This window comes from Xyrauchen texanus, chromosome 8, assembly GCF_025860055.1.
Source record: "Xyrauchen texanus isolate HMW12.3.18 chromosome 8, RBS_HiC_50CHRs, whole genome shotgun sequence".
Lineage (NCBI taxonomy): Eukaryota > Metazoa > Chordata > Actinopteri > Cypriniformes > Catostomidae > Xyrauchen > Xyrauchen texanus.
Genome location: NC_068283.1, coordinates 3,681,827 through 3,695,708, shown reverse-complemented (window position 1 = coordinate 3,695,708; position 13,882 = coordinate 3,681,827).

Genomic DNA, 13,882 nt, shown 5'->3' with positions numbered 1-13,882 from the left:
GTATCTGACGACACCTGGTGACGTATCCATTTATAGCCTGGCCTCAGCTGCATCTAATGATTACATCAGCCGAGGCTATAAATTCCGGTCAATGTTCATTGACGTGTTCCACACATTTATTCAGCTCGGCTCACAGCTAAAGCTGTTCCCCATAGCGCTTAGCAGCGCAACATCTCGTTCCGCCTTTTTCAGGGAACAAGGGTTACACATGTAACCCGAGACGTTTTCCATGTTATTAATTTGGCTAGCTTCTTTTAGTTCCAAAATACTGTAGAGTTTGATTGGAAGCAGACACATGAGGGCGAGTAAATGATGAGAGAATAGTTTAGATAATACAAATGCAATAGCTGTAGACACAATGCATGTGGGCCGCAGTGAAAAACCAGCTGGCTAAAATCATAAAAAACACTAATCCAATAGAAAGACAATTGCAGCTTTAAAGAGCCCCATAGAGCGGATCGGCCATTAATCGAATCCCGGCCCACACGACTCCACATGCTGAAGTGTCCTTGGGCAAGACACTGAACCCCAAGTTGCTCCCAATGGCAGGCTAGCACCTTGCATAGCAGCTCTGCTGCCATTGATGTATGAATGTGTGTGCGAATGAGACGCAGTGTAAAACGCTTTGAATACTGTTAAGGCTTAAAAAGGTGCTATATAAGTGCAGACCATTTACCATAAAACAACATGTCTTGTGCTTTAGCAAAACTTGTACATCTGATTCTGTAGCTTAAATGTCAACAGACAGAAATTTAAGCCTTGAGTGCTAATAAGATGCGGTTCTGAGACCAGTGCAGACAGACAGAGCAATGGAGGTAAAGTCTTTCACTTATTAGGGAGCAAGGGAGCATCCTAATGCTTTCCTATGCAGCTAATGGCATTCACTGCAAACTTCTGGTCAAAAGTTAAGTTTCAAGCTGCAGATGATGTTTGCACCACTCAATATGTTATGCAGACAAGGGACAATGATAATCAGTACTTAGAGTCAGATTTTATAATGCTAAATTTGATTTAACATGGTTAGCAGGGATTGGACGGTGCTGGCCATTACTTGTATTATACATAATAAATGTAAAGTTGTAGTCCTGAATGCTGATGACCAATACACAATTCCAGCTGTGCTATAGCGAGTGTATCAAATGCTTTCTTGAAATCCAAAAATAAAATCAAACTTTAATTTTCAATAAATTCATTATAATCCAAAATATCCAATATGAATCTAATGTTATAATGAACAACCCTTCTCTTCATAAATCCTGATTGTGTTTCACTAATGATCATTCTTTCTTCAAACGGTTCGCAAAAGCATGAACATTTAGTTTATAATCACTGTTTAATAATGTAACAGGCCTAAGATTATTAATTAATTTGGAATATTTACCAGGTTTAGGACAATAATACCTTGCTTCATACTTTCCGGGAGTTTATACATTTACATTTATGCATTTGGCAGATGCTTTTATCCAAACCGACTTACAGTGCACTTATTACAGGGACAATCCCCACGGAGTAACCTGGAGTTAAGTGCCTTGCTCAAGGACACAATGGTGGTGGCTGTGGGAATCGAACCAGCAACCTTCTGCTTACCAGTTATGTGCTTTTGCCCACTATGCAACCACTTTATAATTACCTAAGTAATAGTCCTTGTATATATCTCCCCAGAAATAATAGTAAAAATGAGCTGTGAGACCAGGGCCTGGGGCTTTATCTAATGTTATTTTATCAACCGCATCATCAAGCTCATTTATCCACCTTTTTCCTTAATGCGAAAGAGGTCCACGATTAAACGGTTTTCAATTTCCAGTCTCCAGTGTTTTCGCTTGCATCGGTATATACTCTTAGAGGGTCGAGATGTCCATTTTTTTATAGAAAGTGCCTCACCTGAGTGTGTACATGACATGAAGAGACGATCTGAAGTGAGTTACATTGATATCATTAATTATTCTGAGTTGTTATGACAGCGGGGTGTGGTCAAGTGCCCGTCCGGAGAGAGAGAAAGCGGTAAGGGCACTTACACCTGAGCTAAATTATGACAAACACCTATCTCTAATTCCAGTGTGCACAGGTTAGATGTGATTGTGAAACTGAAGAGTTGTTATGAGACATTATTGTGAAGCTGTGAGCACTGTAGTGTGTTCAGTAAAAATCATTACCTGAGTGGAGCAACCCGCCTACCGTGTCCTCCTTCCCTTCCAACCTTTACAAACACTTAAATGGTTGTAGTTCTCTTATGGATCGCTTGTTTTGTCAGTTTTACTTGGTGTCTCGAGACCAGAAATAGAAAGCAGGCTATTAGAATCATCCTGGCCCTGCCCAGTGATTGCTCAGGAAAACTGTGGATACTTCAGTCCGCTTCACAAATCTATTTGAAGCTGTCTTCTATCTTGGGTATGTGTTTTTTGATAGACTAAAAAAGCAAAGACAATCTGTTGACAAATAACATGAAGAGTGTATGTTCCTATAAAACGAGAAAATCTGGATCTGTAGACACTTCCCATTAATAACAAGCATTTAATTGCATTCTGGATCTGGTGCCTCTTTTCTCATTTACAAAAGTAAACTGTATTTCAGTCGTCACCATCTATCCATCTAGCAGGTGATTGAACAAAAGCCCCCTTAGCTTTTTAAGGAACCAATCATCCAATTTCGACTGTAATTCAACCTATTTATCATTTAATCATTCATATTACAGTATAGATTTAGCTGTTTTTTCAAATTCCTTTCAAATTGTTTCAATGTTTTAAAGGATATTGGATAAATGCAGACTTTATATTTAATAACATTATCACTACAAATTCCATCATTAAGCAACAAAGAATTACATTTCCAATATGCTTTTGTAAATCTTATTATTTCATGAGGCATAAGAGTGAAAGAAATAACAAAATGATTTGTTAAAAGAGCTTCTCTAATGAACTGATTATTGACAATAATTGAAACGTAATAAGAGGTCAACCAGAAGTCTGTTCTAGACATAGAATTAAATGGTCTGCACTTATATAGTGCCTTTTTTAATCTTAGAGGTTACCAAAGCACTTTACACTGTGTCCCATTCACACACACACACACACACATACACACAAATGATGGCAGAGCTGCCATGCAAGGCGCTAACCTGCCATTGGGAGCAACTTGGGGTTCAGTGTCTTTCCCAATGACACTTCGGCATGTGGAGTCACGTGGGCTGGGAATCGAACGACCAACCCTGCAATTAGTGGCCGACCCGCTCTACCAACTGAGCCACAGCCGCACAGTACCATCCAGTTTAAACCATGAATAGTGTCTCTTTTCTGGATTATTTCTTCTCCAAATTATGTCTAGGCCTACAGTATTACAAAACTCAATCAAGACTATAATGGTAGCTTGTCTACTTGTGTCCAAATTCATCCGTTATGAAAATATTACTTTTGCCAGAAGCATTATTTAACAAAACAGCGACCCTTGCAGATCATGAGTTACCATAACTAAAAATTATTTTATCATTCCACTGAGTTCACCAAAACTGAACATCAGACTGGAATGCGTTTCTTGCTGAAAAATGACATTTTCTTTCTGACCCTTACAAAACAAAGAAGTTGCCTTGCATTTTACCTTATCCTTTAAACCTCTCGCATTTAACAAAATAAAACATAACTTATAATTTAAAAGAACATGAACTTAAAATGGCTTAATCAGATCAAGAGTCATTAACACAGAAACAATCTATTTTGAGAAACATCCCCATATAAACTCTTTCCTCATAGACACCCACTTAAGATTGTCTTTCTTCTTCAACTTTGTAAACCTTTCAAATTGTTGATATGTGCTGTCCATTGATTTAACCAAATGTGCCTTTTGCCCAGCCTTCCTTGCCTTATCGATTTGAGGCTAAATTGCATCTCGAGCTGCCTTGACTTCCTTTGTTATATCTTCTGCAAATTGGACAGCAAGTTCTAGACAGACCTGTGAGTTTTTCATAGCTTTCCAAATTAAATCCCTGTGAAGGCGCATGGTAAATTGCAGAATAACCTGCTGTGGATACTTTCCATCTCTTCTCGGCAAACGATGGCCAGAATCCACCGCGTCCTCTAGCTTAGGTGTCACTTCGGGGGCAAATTCTTGCCAGAAGATTTATGACGTCTTGCCTGGTATCTTTGTTTTCTTTTTCTTTTAGACCACTGTTGCCAAGATTCCAATGCCCTTTGTATTTGGTTAGATCATGGATGGACGCTTTCAGATCATTGATCTCCTAAGTGGCCATTGAGATTTGTTTCTCCAGCACTGAAACCCTTTTATGCACTCCTTCACCTCCGCAGCTCTAACCCCGCTTTTGAGATCGAAGCTATCATGGCAGCATTCTGTTTCATCTGGGAAGCCAAGTCTTCTAGTTCCTGGTCTTGAATGTCAAATCTCCTGGTAAGAACCTGAATCGCCTGCAGTAATGTAGCTTTGGAGACTTCTTCACCCGGGTTACCAACTCTCAACAACCAATGATGCCAGAAGCCGGTTATCAATGCTGTTATCTTTGTTGAATTTGACATTTTAGAAACATTTCTATATTTGGTAGTGGACTAAAATATTTACATTTTCCAAGCCATATGGGCTATGTTCTTTTAGTGAGTTTGTGAAATTGATTACCTGTCAGCACTGTACACATGGGAGAGGTGTAAGTGTACATTCTAGTCCACATGTTCGTTTTGAGCTCAGCACATAACGTAAACACCTTTCTTTCACATCATACATCATCATCACTGTCACACAAGAACTCTGTTTATCAGAACTGTGTTAATAGGATTCTGCGTGATGGCATGCTATTCTATTACTGTAACAACAGAGAGTGGTACATTATGTACCATTGATATTAACAATGTTTTTCGAAACACTCCTAGTGTTCCTGATTTGTGGTTTATATACTTTCCTGGTTTACAGCCTTCCAAAGCATTAGACAATCATACTACTACATCCCCCGCTTCAGACAATATAATGTGCGTGTGTGTGTGTGTGTGTGTGTGTGTGTGTATACATACGTATATATAAAGAATAAAGGCAATCCATTGTTTATTTAGCTGTTCTTTGTATGGAGCAATAGCAGCATGAGCTACTATAACAATGAGCTCACTCTTTACACAACAGGGTTAACCCTTTAACAAGGAAAAGGATCTGAGATGCATCAGTAATGAGGTAAGAGGAATGCTCTCAAAGTTGAGGTTTGGAATGGATAGTCTAAAAGATCAGGGGTTTAGATGAGATAAAATGATTTAAACCAAGTTAGGAGACTCGTCCACCTTAAACCTTTTGTACAGTGAACAAAAACAATGAAGACACTATCAAAATGAGTAGATTCCAGTCACGTCCTTCTCAACCAGTTCATTGGGAAAGAAATATAGTAAATAAAAAAGTATGTAGTATTGACCAAGAGCAAGTTTTGATTTTGAACAATAGGTTTGATAGATATATGTATATAAAAAGGTGAAAATATTTTATACTGTAGTTATGGAATGATACAGGCTACTGAAACTTAATTCAATTGGCAGTTTTCGGGAGTTCTGTTACGAAAGCTTCATCTGTCTAATGAAGAATTTGCATGACTTAGAGGGACATCTAGTGGCTCCATCAACCAAATGAAGTCAAACATCTACTTCACTCTGCTCCAAAGTAAGAATTTGACCCTGGATAGCTTAAAAAGCCTCCAGTTACCAACATGAGAAGACCAAAACAAACACAAAATGCTTGAGTCAATAAATAAGATTGTTGATGTCTGTACTTGTGCACACAAAGCCCTGATGCTCACACTGTAGATAGAAATAAAATTAAACGGATATTTCCACTGTAAATTAAAATCAACTTCTTTTGACCTTAAGATGTCTGGGCAATCTGGAATACTTGATTACGTTGTACAATTTTATATATTTATAAAATTTTTATATTTATATACCATAGGAATTTTATATTTTTGATGAGATCTTTTATTGATTCCATGTGGGAAATTGTGTAAAATTAATATTTAACACTAATAAAATAAGATAATGTTGTCCTTGTCAAGTTTAAATCCACTGCAATTACACTTTGTCAAGTCAAGTCAATTTTATTTGTATAGGGCCTTTCACGACACACATAATTTCAAAGCAGCTTTACAGAAGATCAGGCATTAACGGACGATAAAACTGTAATGTCTATAAAGTCGATGAATCATCATTGTGTAATTAGATACGATTGTTAATCGTGTTTAAAAATAAGTAATTAAATAATAATTGTATTAATAACCCCAGTGAGCAAGCTGAAGGCGACTGTGGCAAGGAACACAAAACTCCATAAGATGTTGATTAACTTTGAAATTGTGAAAGAACATGCACACCGACCTATACTTTAACAACCAATACAAATCAATGGCTGCATTTATACTGCATCATTATGACAAAACAAGCTTTCAGATCTGTGCATTTGACCTTGCAGTTTAAATCCAGCCATTTATTTACATAATAAATGCCCAGTGCCAATGTTCTTTCACATGTTCAACTCTAAAAGCCACTACAAGCCAGGACTTGCCCATTAAAGGCACCAGAGAGTGAAATATACACTCACCATCCACTTTATTAGGTACACCTGTACATCTACTTATTCATGCAATTATCTAATCAGTCAATCACGTGACAGCAGTGTAATGTATAAAATCATACATATATGGGTCAGGAGCTTCAGTCAATTTAGACATTAAGCATCAGAATGGGGAAAAATGTAATCTCAGTGATTTCAACCGTGGCAATATTGTTGGTGCCAGATGGGCTGGTTTGAGTATTTCTGGAACTACTGAACCCCTGGGATTTTCATACACAACAGTCTCTAGGAGGGGCTCGGGCGATCTCACCCCGGACCCTATGCTGCACTCCCATTAGATACGCCCCTGTATCTCACTCATTCATTATTCAATGTATTGTTCATTATAGAAGAGGTGTAGTCAAGTCACTGTCTGTATTAATTGCATTACAGTTTTTATTATTATTATTATTATTATTAGCTTTGGTACTATTTTCACAAGTGGTACATTTCCAAAACTCTTAGTTCTAATATCACAACAGATCATCAAAAATGATTTTTTTTTTCAAAAATGTCAGCACATTCTTAATTTACTTAGTACATTTTACGTTTACAAGTAACATTTTCACCACACCAAATAAATATTTCTTCTATCCAGTGGCAGGGCCGTGTTTTTTAATTTAGACTTTCAGAGTGATTCATGCCATTAAGAAAACACAATTTCACAATGAATAAGACACCCTATGCCTTTGGGCATGATACATTATGTCCCAGCTTACTAATAATATCAATTGACATTTTAAAAACACGTCCATGCACGAATGCCAGAACTTGAAACAACACTTAATGCTCAAGGAAGCCTAATTTTAACTGCAGCATGACTGTTTGTGGAATGAACGTCTACTGGTAGATAAAAAAAAAAATCATACTTTTTCATAAGAATCTACCAAGGAGGTCTGTAATACCTGGAAAACTCTATCTAATAATATTTGCAATTTAAATGTTGCTTGCAATACTTTTAGTTTCATCAGGGTACACGGTTATACTGCATTCCATTCAAGTTTGATGTGGGATATTCCTACTTTATATCTCCAACCATAAATGCACTCCATTCCCCGATATTCTGAACTGCAATGCTCCCATTAGCTTAGCATGGGTTTGGCTCACATTAGAGATGTCTCCTAGCAACCCAACTGATAAACAATGCTGCCCTGGGAATTCGCCACTGCATCTATATACACCTTTCATAATGGTATTAACATCAAACTTTTCGTTTGCTTCTGTTCTCGTTCAGTTTAATGCATTTGTTATCATTTGATCCAACTGATCTTAATGGTTAATCAATTAATAATTTGGTATATCTATAGATTTTCAACTGGTTTGACTATTTTATGTGTTTGTAAAATATCAACATCTACAGTAAATCACATTCAGAACAGGAAAACACAATGAATTTGATACAATATTGCAAATTTATATCATACCTAACCACTATTGTTTACAGTATGTACCATATGCATTCAGAGTGTGTGTATGAGCACTTACAATTTATCAACATAGAGCAGGATAGACTGCAAGGAAGAGGAACCAAACAATTAATTAATATACTGAGGCCAGTCAAAGAGTTCACAGAGGTGGGCAACAGAGTGAGGAAGAGGACAGGAACTGGTGAGTACAATGACATCTGGGCCATCAATATCCACTACGTGATTCAGTAACCAAAGGCCTAACTACTGAAACTAAAACAAATTACAGGACTGTGACAAATTCTCTCTCATTTGTAAGTCACTTTGGTTTCAATGAAAGCGTCTGCTAAATGACGTGATGAAATGAAAGTATTTACTCTCCCCAATCTGAAAATGTAACCTGTAAATTCATTCACACTGTGCTGTTAGTGTACGGAACAGTGTGGTACAGTAAATTACATTACAGTGTACATTAGTACAAGCGTTTTTTTTTGTAATTGTACAAGTATAACGAAAATAGTCTTCCACTGGCTGCATATTGCATAAGGATAATGCTTTCTGAATTTTCGAATTTAGGGTCAGGTTTTGATAAATATTGCATGGTCCCTTACAAGTATTGGTGTTAATGTGTGTCGCTGTATCCTTCGGCATATTGCGGCCCACTTTGGCATATCGCTGACCCACTGGGAAAAGTCCATGTTCTCCTGATGACCAGTCTGCCTCTGTGGACAATGAGTGACTGTGTTTTCTTTCACTCAAGTTCATTTAATTACCGCACCATCACTTATATGACACGCATGTTAACTGGCCAAAATACAATTAATCGTCAGCACAAAAACTTGTATTAAACAGTGTTCCTGTATAAAATAATTGGTAAGTGGAATTTGCATGCCACTCCCCCGGACATACGGGTATAAAAGGAGCTGGCTCACAACCACTCATTCAGATTTTTTCTTCAGAGACGAGTGGTTGTGCGTCAGCGAGCTGAATTCCACTGCTGGTCCATTCACCTCTAAATAAGAAGCGTATGCTGTTGGATTTACAGCGCATTCCAGCAGCTTTCTCTCCTTCTGTACGATCAGTGCAGAGTACACCCCTGGGCGCTTCAACAGCGCTAAAAGTGTATATATTCCTACAAAAGAGTGTATTTCCTCTTTTTCCTTCTACCTATGGGTACGAGGCCAGCCCGGCTGGCGCTGGAGGCGATTTGGTGACTCTAATGGGCACACACTTGTTTGCCCCCATCGATTTCCTAGATGAGACCAGATCGCCTCATGGTCAGCTCAACATCTCTTTCAGATGGATGAGCAGGATGAGTTCTCGATCACTGCATCAGAGAGTGCGCTGGCGATGTCGGACACCGAGGCCTGGACTGGGCTGCCAACTATGGGTCTGCCCACCCAGTCTGAGGCACACACAGACCTGACCGCCATGCTTCCCCAGGCTGTCGCGAGTGTCGTGCTGGAGTGGAACCCTCCACCATCCCCTGAGCCCTCGCAGCTGGAAGATTGGTTCCTGGATTCGGGGCGCAGCTCACCCGCACCCCCCCTAGTTCCTTTCTTCACAGAAGTGCACAACGTACTGACGAGGTTCTGGCCAGGACCATCGTCAGGACTCGGCTATGAGATTCAGTTCCCAGGAACCCTCCCCGGTTCAGTGGCGGCCACTTCACCTCGGTGGAGATTGCAACCCTTCTGCGCAAGAGCGTGATAGAGCCTGTCCATCTAGCAGAGATGAGGAAAGGGTTCTACGGCCCTTACTTCATCGTATCAATGAAAGGTGGTGGGTTCCAGCCAATCTTGGACCTGCGAGTTCAGAACTGGGCCTTGCATAGACTCCCATTCAAGATGCTGATGCAGAAATGCATTTTAGTGTGAGTCCAGCATCAAGATTGGTTCACGGCGGTTGACCTGAAGGATGCGTACTTCCATGTCTCGGTTCTACCTCGACACAGACCATTCCTACGGTTTTCTTTCGAGGGCCGGGCGTATCAGTACAAGGTCCTCCCCTTCGGCTTGTCCCTGTCGCCTCACATCTTCATGATAGTCGTGGAGGCAGCCCTTGCCCCATTAAGGGAAGTGGGTGTTCGCATCCTCAACTACCTCGATGACTGGCTGATTCTAGCTCACTCTCGAGACCTGTTGTGTGCACACAGGAACCTGGTGCTCAGGCACCTCAGCCGATTAGGGCTTCGGGTCAACTGGGAAAAGAGCAAGCTCTCCGAAGTGCAAAGCATCTCTTTGGAGTTAGACTCAGTCTTGATGAAAGTGCACCTCACGAGCGAGCGCAGTCGGTGCCTCACTGCCTGAAGTCATTTAGGCGGAGAACAGCGGTTCCATTGAAACACTTTCAGAGACTCCTGGGGAATATGGCATCCTCGGCAGTGGTCACACCACTCAGGTTGATGCATATGGGACCGCTTCAGCACTGACTTCAGACTTGAGTCCCGAGATGGGCATGGCTCCACGGCACACATCGCGTGGCCATCATGCAATCTGCCGACACTTCTTCAGCCCTTGGACAGACCTTGCTTTTCTGCAGGCAGGAGTTCCCCTACAGCAAGTGTCCAGGTGTGTCGTTGTTTTTACGACAAACGCTTCCAAGCTAGGCTGGGGTGCCGTGTGTAACGGGCACACAGCTGCCAGTTGCTGGATGGGACAGCGACTGTGTTGGCATATCAACTGCCTCTACAAGTGGTATGTCTCCATGGTAATGCGCTCAACAAGCCACGTAATAAGATTCGTGGGTTTACTGTCTTAGACGTGGAGGCAACTACACCACCACGAGAATTTAGAGTGCATTGGGAATTGAGCATTCCAAATTGGGGCAAAAAGGGGAGAAATAAAATGTCATGGCATTTAAATTAAAAATTAAAAATTGATCAATTGTCACACATTATACATACATTTCTGCATATACATGGTGAAATTATTTATTTTTCACATATCCCAGCTAAGCTGGGGTCAGAGTGCAGGGTCACCCATGATACAGCGCCCCTGGAGCAGATAGTTTCAAGGGCCTTGCTCAAGGACCACACAGTGGTGTCTTGGTGGTGTTGGGGCTTGAACCCCTGACCTTCTGGTCAGTAACCCAGAGCCTTAATCCCTGAGCCACCACTGCCCTAACTAACTATTGGTTTTCAATTAAATGTAATTAACTGATTAAGTCTATGAATTATTCAATATTTATCAATTCAAACAGTAGAAGTACACATTTGTACGTTTCTATGGGTGTCAGTATGTAAAATTATGATGTTTAGATGCTGGCAATATGTAAATATTGTACGTTTCAGTGTCTATGCGAAGATACTTTTGATAGAACCAAACTTTGCATAAGCATACATACAAATTCTCATGAGATCACATTGTGAATGTACAATAAACAGTCTTTTTGTATAATGTATGTTATTCCCAAGACCCAATATTAAATAAAAATAATTTATTTGACATACTAAACATCACTAACTGGATAATAGAATGCACAACCCTGATGTCCATGAAGCCATTTCTCTGTATTGCAAAATTTTTGGCTGCCTTTTTAAAACCATTTTTGTGAAGTAAAAACTTTTTCTGCAAGAGTAAAAGTTCAAACATGTACAGCGCATCCGGAAAGTATTCACAGTGCTTCACTTTCCCCACATTTAGTTATGTTACAGCCTTAAATTCATTATTTTCCTCAAAATTCTACAAACAATACCCCATAATGACAATGTGAAAGAAGTTTGTTTGAAATCTTTGCAAATTTATTAAAAATAAAAACACACACACACACACAAAAAATAAAAAATCACATGTCCATAAGTATTCACAGCCTTTGCCATGACACTCAAAATTGAGCTCAGGTGCATCCTGTTTCCACTGATCATCCTTGAGATGTTTCTACAACTTAGTTGATTGACCATGATTTGGAAAGGCACACACCTGTCTATATAAGGTGCCACAGTTGCATGTCAGAGCACAAACCAAGCCATGAAGTCCAAGGTATTGTCTGTAGACCTCTGAGACAGGATTATATCGAGTCACAGATCTGGGGAAGGGTACAGAACAATTTCTGCAGCATTGAAGGTCCCAATGAGCACAGTGGCCTCCATCATCCGTAAATGGAAGAAGTTTGGAACCACCAAGACTCTTCCTAGAGCTGGCCACCCTGCCAAACTGAGCGATCAGGGTAGAATGCTTCCCTACAGTGAAGCATGGTGGTGGCAGCATCATGCTGTGAGGATGTTTTTCAGCGGCAGGAACTGGGAGACATGTTAGGATTGAGGGAAAGATGGATGCAGCAATGTACAGAGACATCCTTGATGAAAACCTGCTCCAGAGCGCTCTGGACCTCAGACTGGGGCAAAGGTTCCAAGATAACAAAGGAGTGGCTACGGCACAACTCCATGAATGTCCTTGAGTGGCCCAGCCAGAGCCCAGACTTTAACCCGATTGAACATCTCTGGAGAGATCTTGATGAAAATGGCTGGTTTCCCCATCCAACCTGATGGAGCTTGAGAGGTCCTGCAAAGAAGAATGGGAGAAACTGCCCAAAAATAGGTGTGCCAAGCTATTTTTCAATCAATTGGTGCAAAAGGTGCTTCAACAAAGTATTGAGCAAAGGCTGTGAATACTTATGTACATGTGATATAATTTTTTTTTTTTATTAGATATTTTTTTTTCCTATACATTTGCAAAGATTTCACACAAACTACTTTCACTTTGTCATTATGGGGTATTGTTTGTAGAATTTTTAGGAAAATAATTTAAATTATTCCATTTTGGAATAAGGCTGTAACGTAACAAAATTTGACATAAAGTAAGCCTATCCCCCAAAGCATTGTTTTCATTTCCGTCTAAAAATAAAGTGAGGGCCGTATGTGAAAAACTTTTAAGAAATGCTATTAAGTCCTCACAAAATTTGAGGGGGGATCATCCACCAACTGTATTTTTAAATGACTTAACCTCTTTATAATATAAATCAAAAAAGAAAAAAAAAAAACATTCATTGGGAAGATACATAATTGAACATAACCACATAAAGACTCTCCACACTACCTTGCAATACTCTTCTTATAGAGGTGGAGATAACAAAGAGATGACAGTTGTACATTGATGAAGCACTCAGTGGTTAAAGTCCATATTAAGCATTCCGTCCCCATTTCAGAACAAGTATCAAGGAACATTGCATGAATAAACAATCCTATTGAGGATGAAGTAGGCCTTTACACTTTACAATACTCGGGTTGATGGTTGGTACTGCCCATGCATCCACAAACAGTTGCACCAAACTGTTACCCCGCCCCCACCCCTCCAGTAGATGGTGGAACGTACCAAAAAAACTTTTAATTTTTCGACATGGTATCTCACTGATCAGGATGGTCTAACATTGCAACTATATAGTTTAATTTGTTAAGCTGCTCTATAATTTTTGCAGGACCTCTCCACTTTGCAGCTAACTTGGCCATATATGCATTGTCAGCACAAGACAGAGGATGAGCTTGCACCCACACTAGATCCCCTGGTTGAAAGTACTCATGTCTCCTTCAACAGTTATAGTACTTCTCTTTACGGGTCTGAGCTCATACAATATTTTTTCTAACTCTTTCCAGGAGAGCTTGTGTGCCTTCAATAACATCATAAGCTTCTTTGTCCGGATCGGGAGGTTGTTATGCCAGCTATTCCAAAGGACCCTTGAGCTTATGTCCAAGTGCAATCTCAGCTGGAGTGTAGTATGTGCTTTCAAGCAGAGTTAATTGCAAAACGGAACTCGGAGATCCATCTGTCCCAGTGCCTATGATTCTCCTTGACAAATGAGGCGATCGTGGTCTAGAGAGTTTTGTAGATCCTTTCAGTAAAGTTAATCTGTGGATGGTATGACATGGTAAGTTTCTTGGTCACTCCCTATCTTTTATTGGTTGTGTT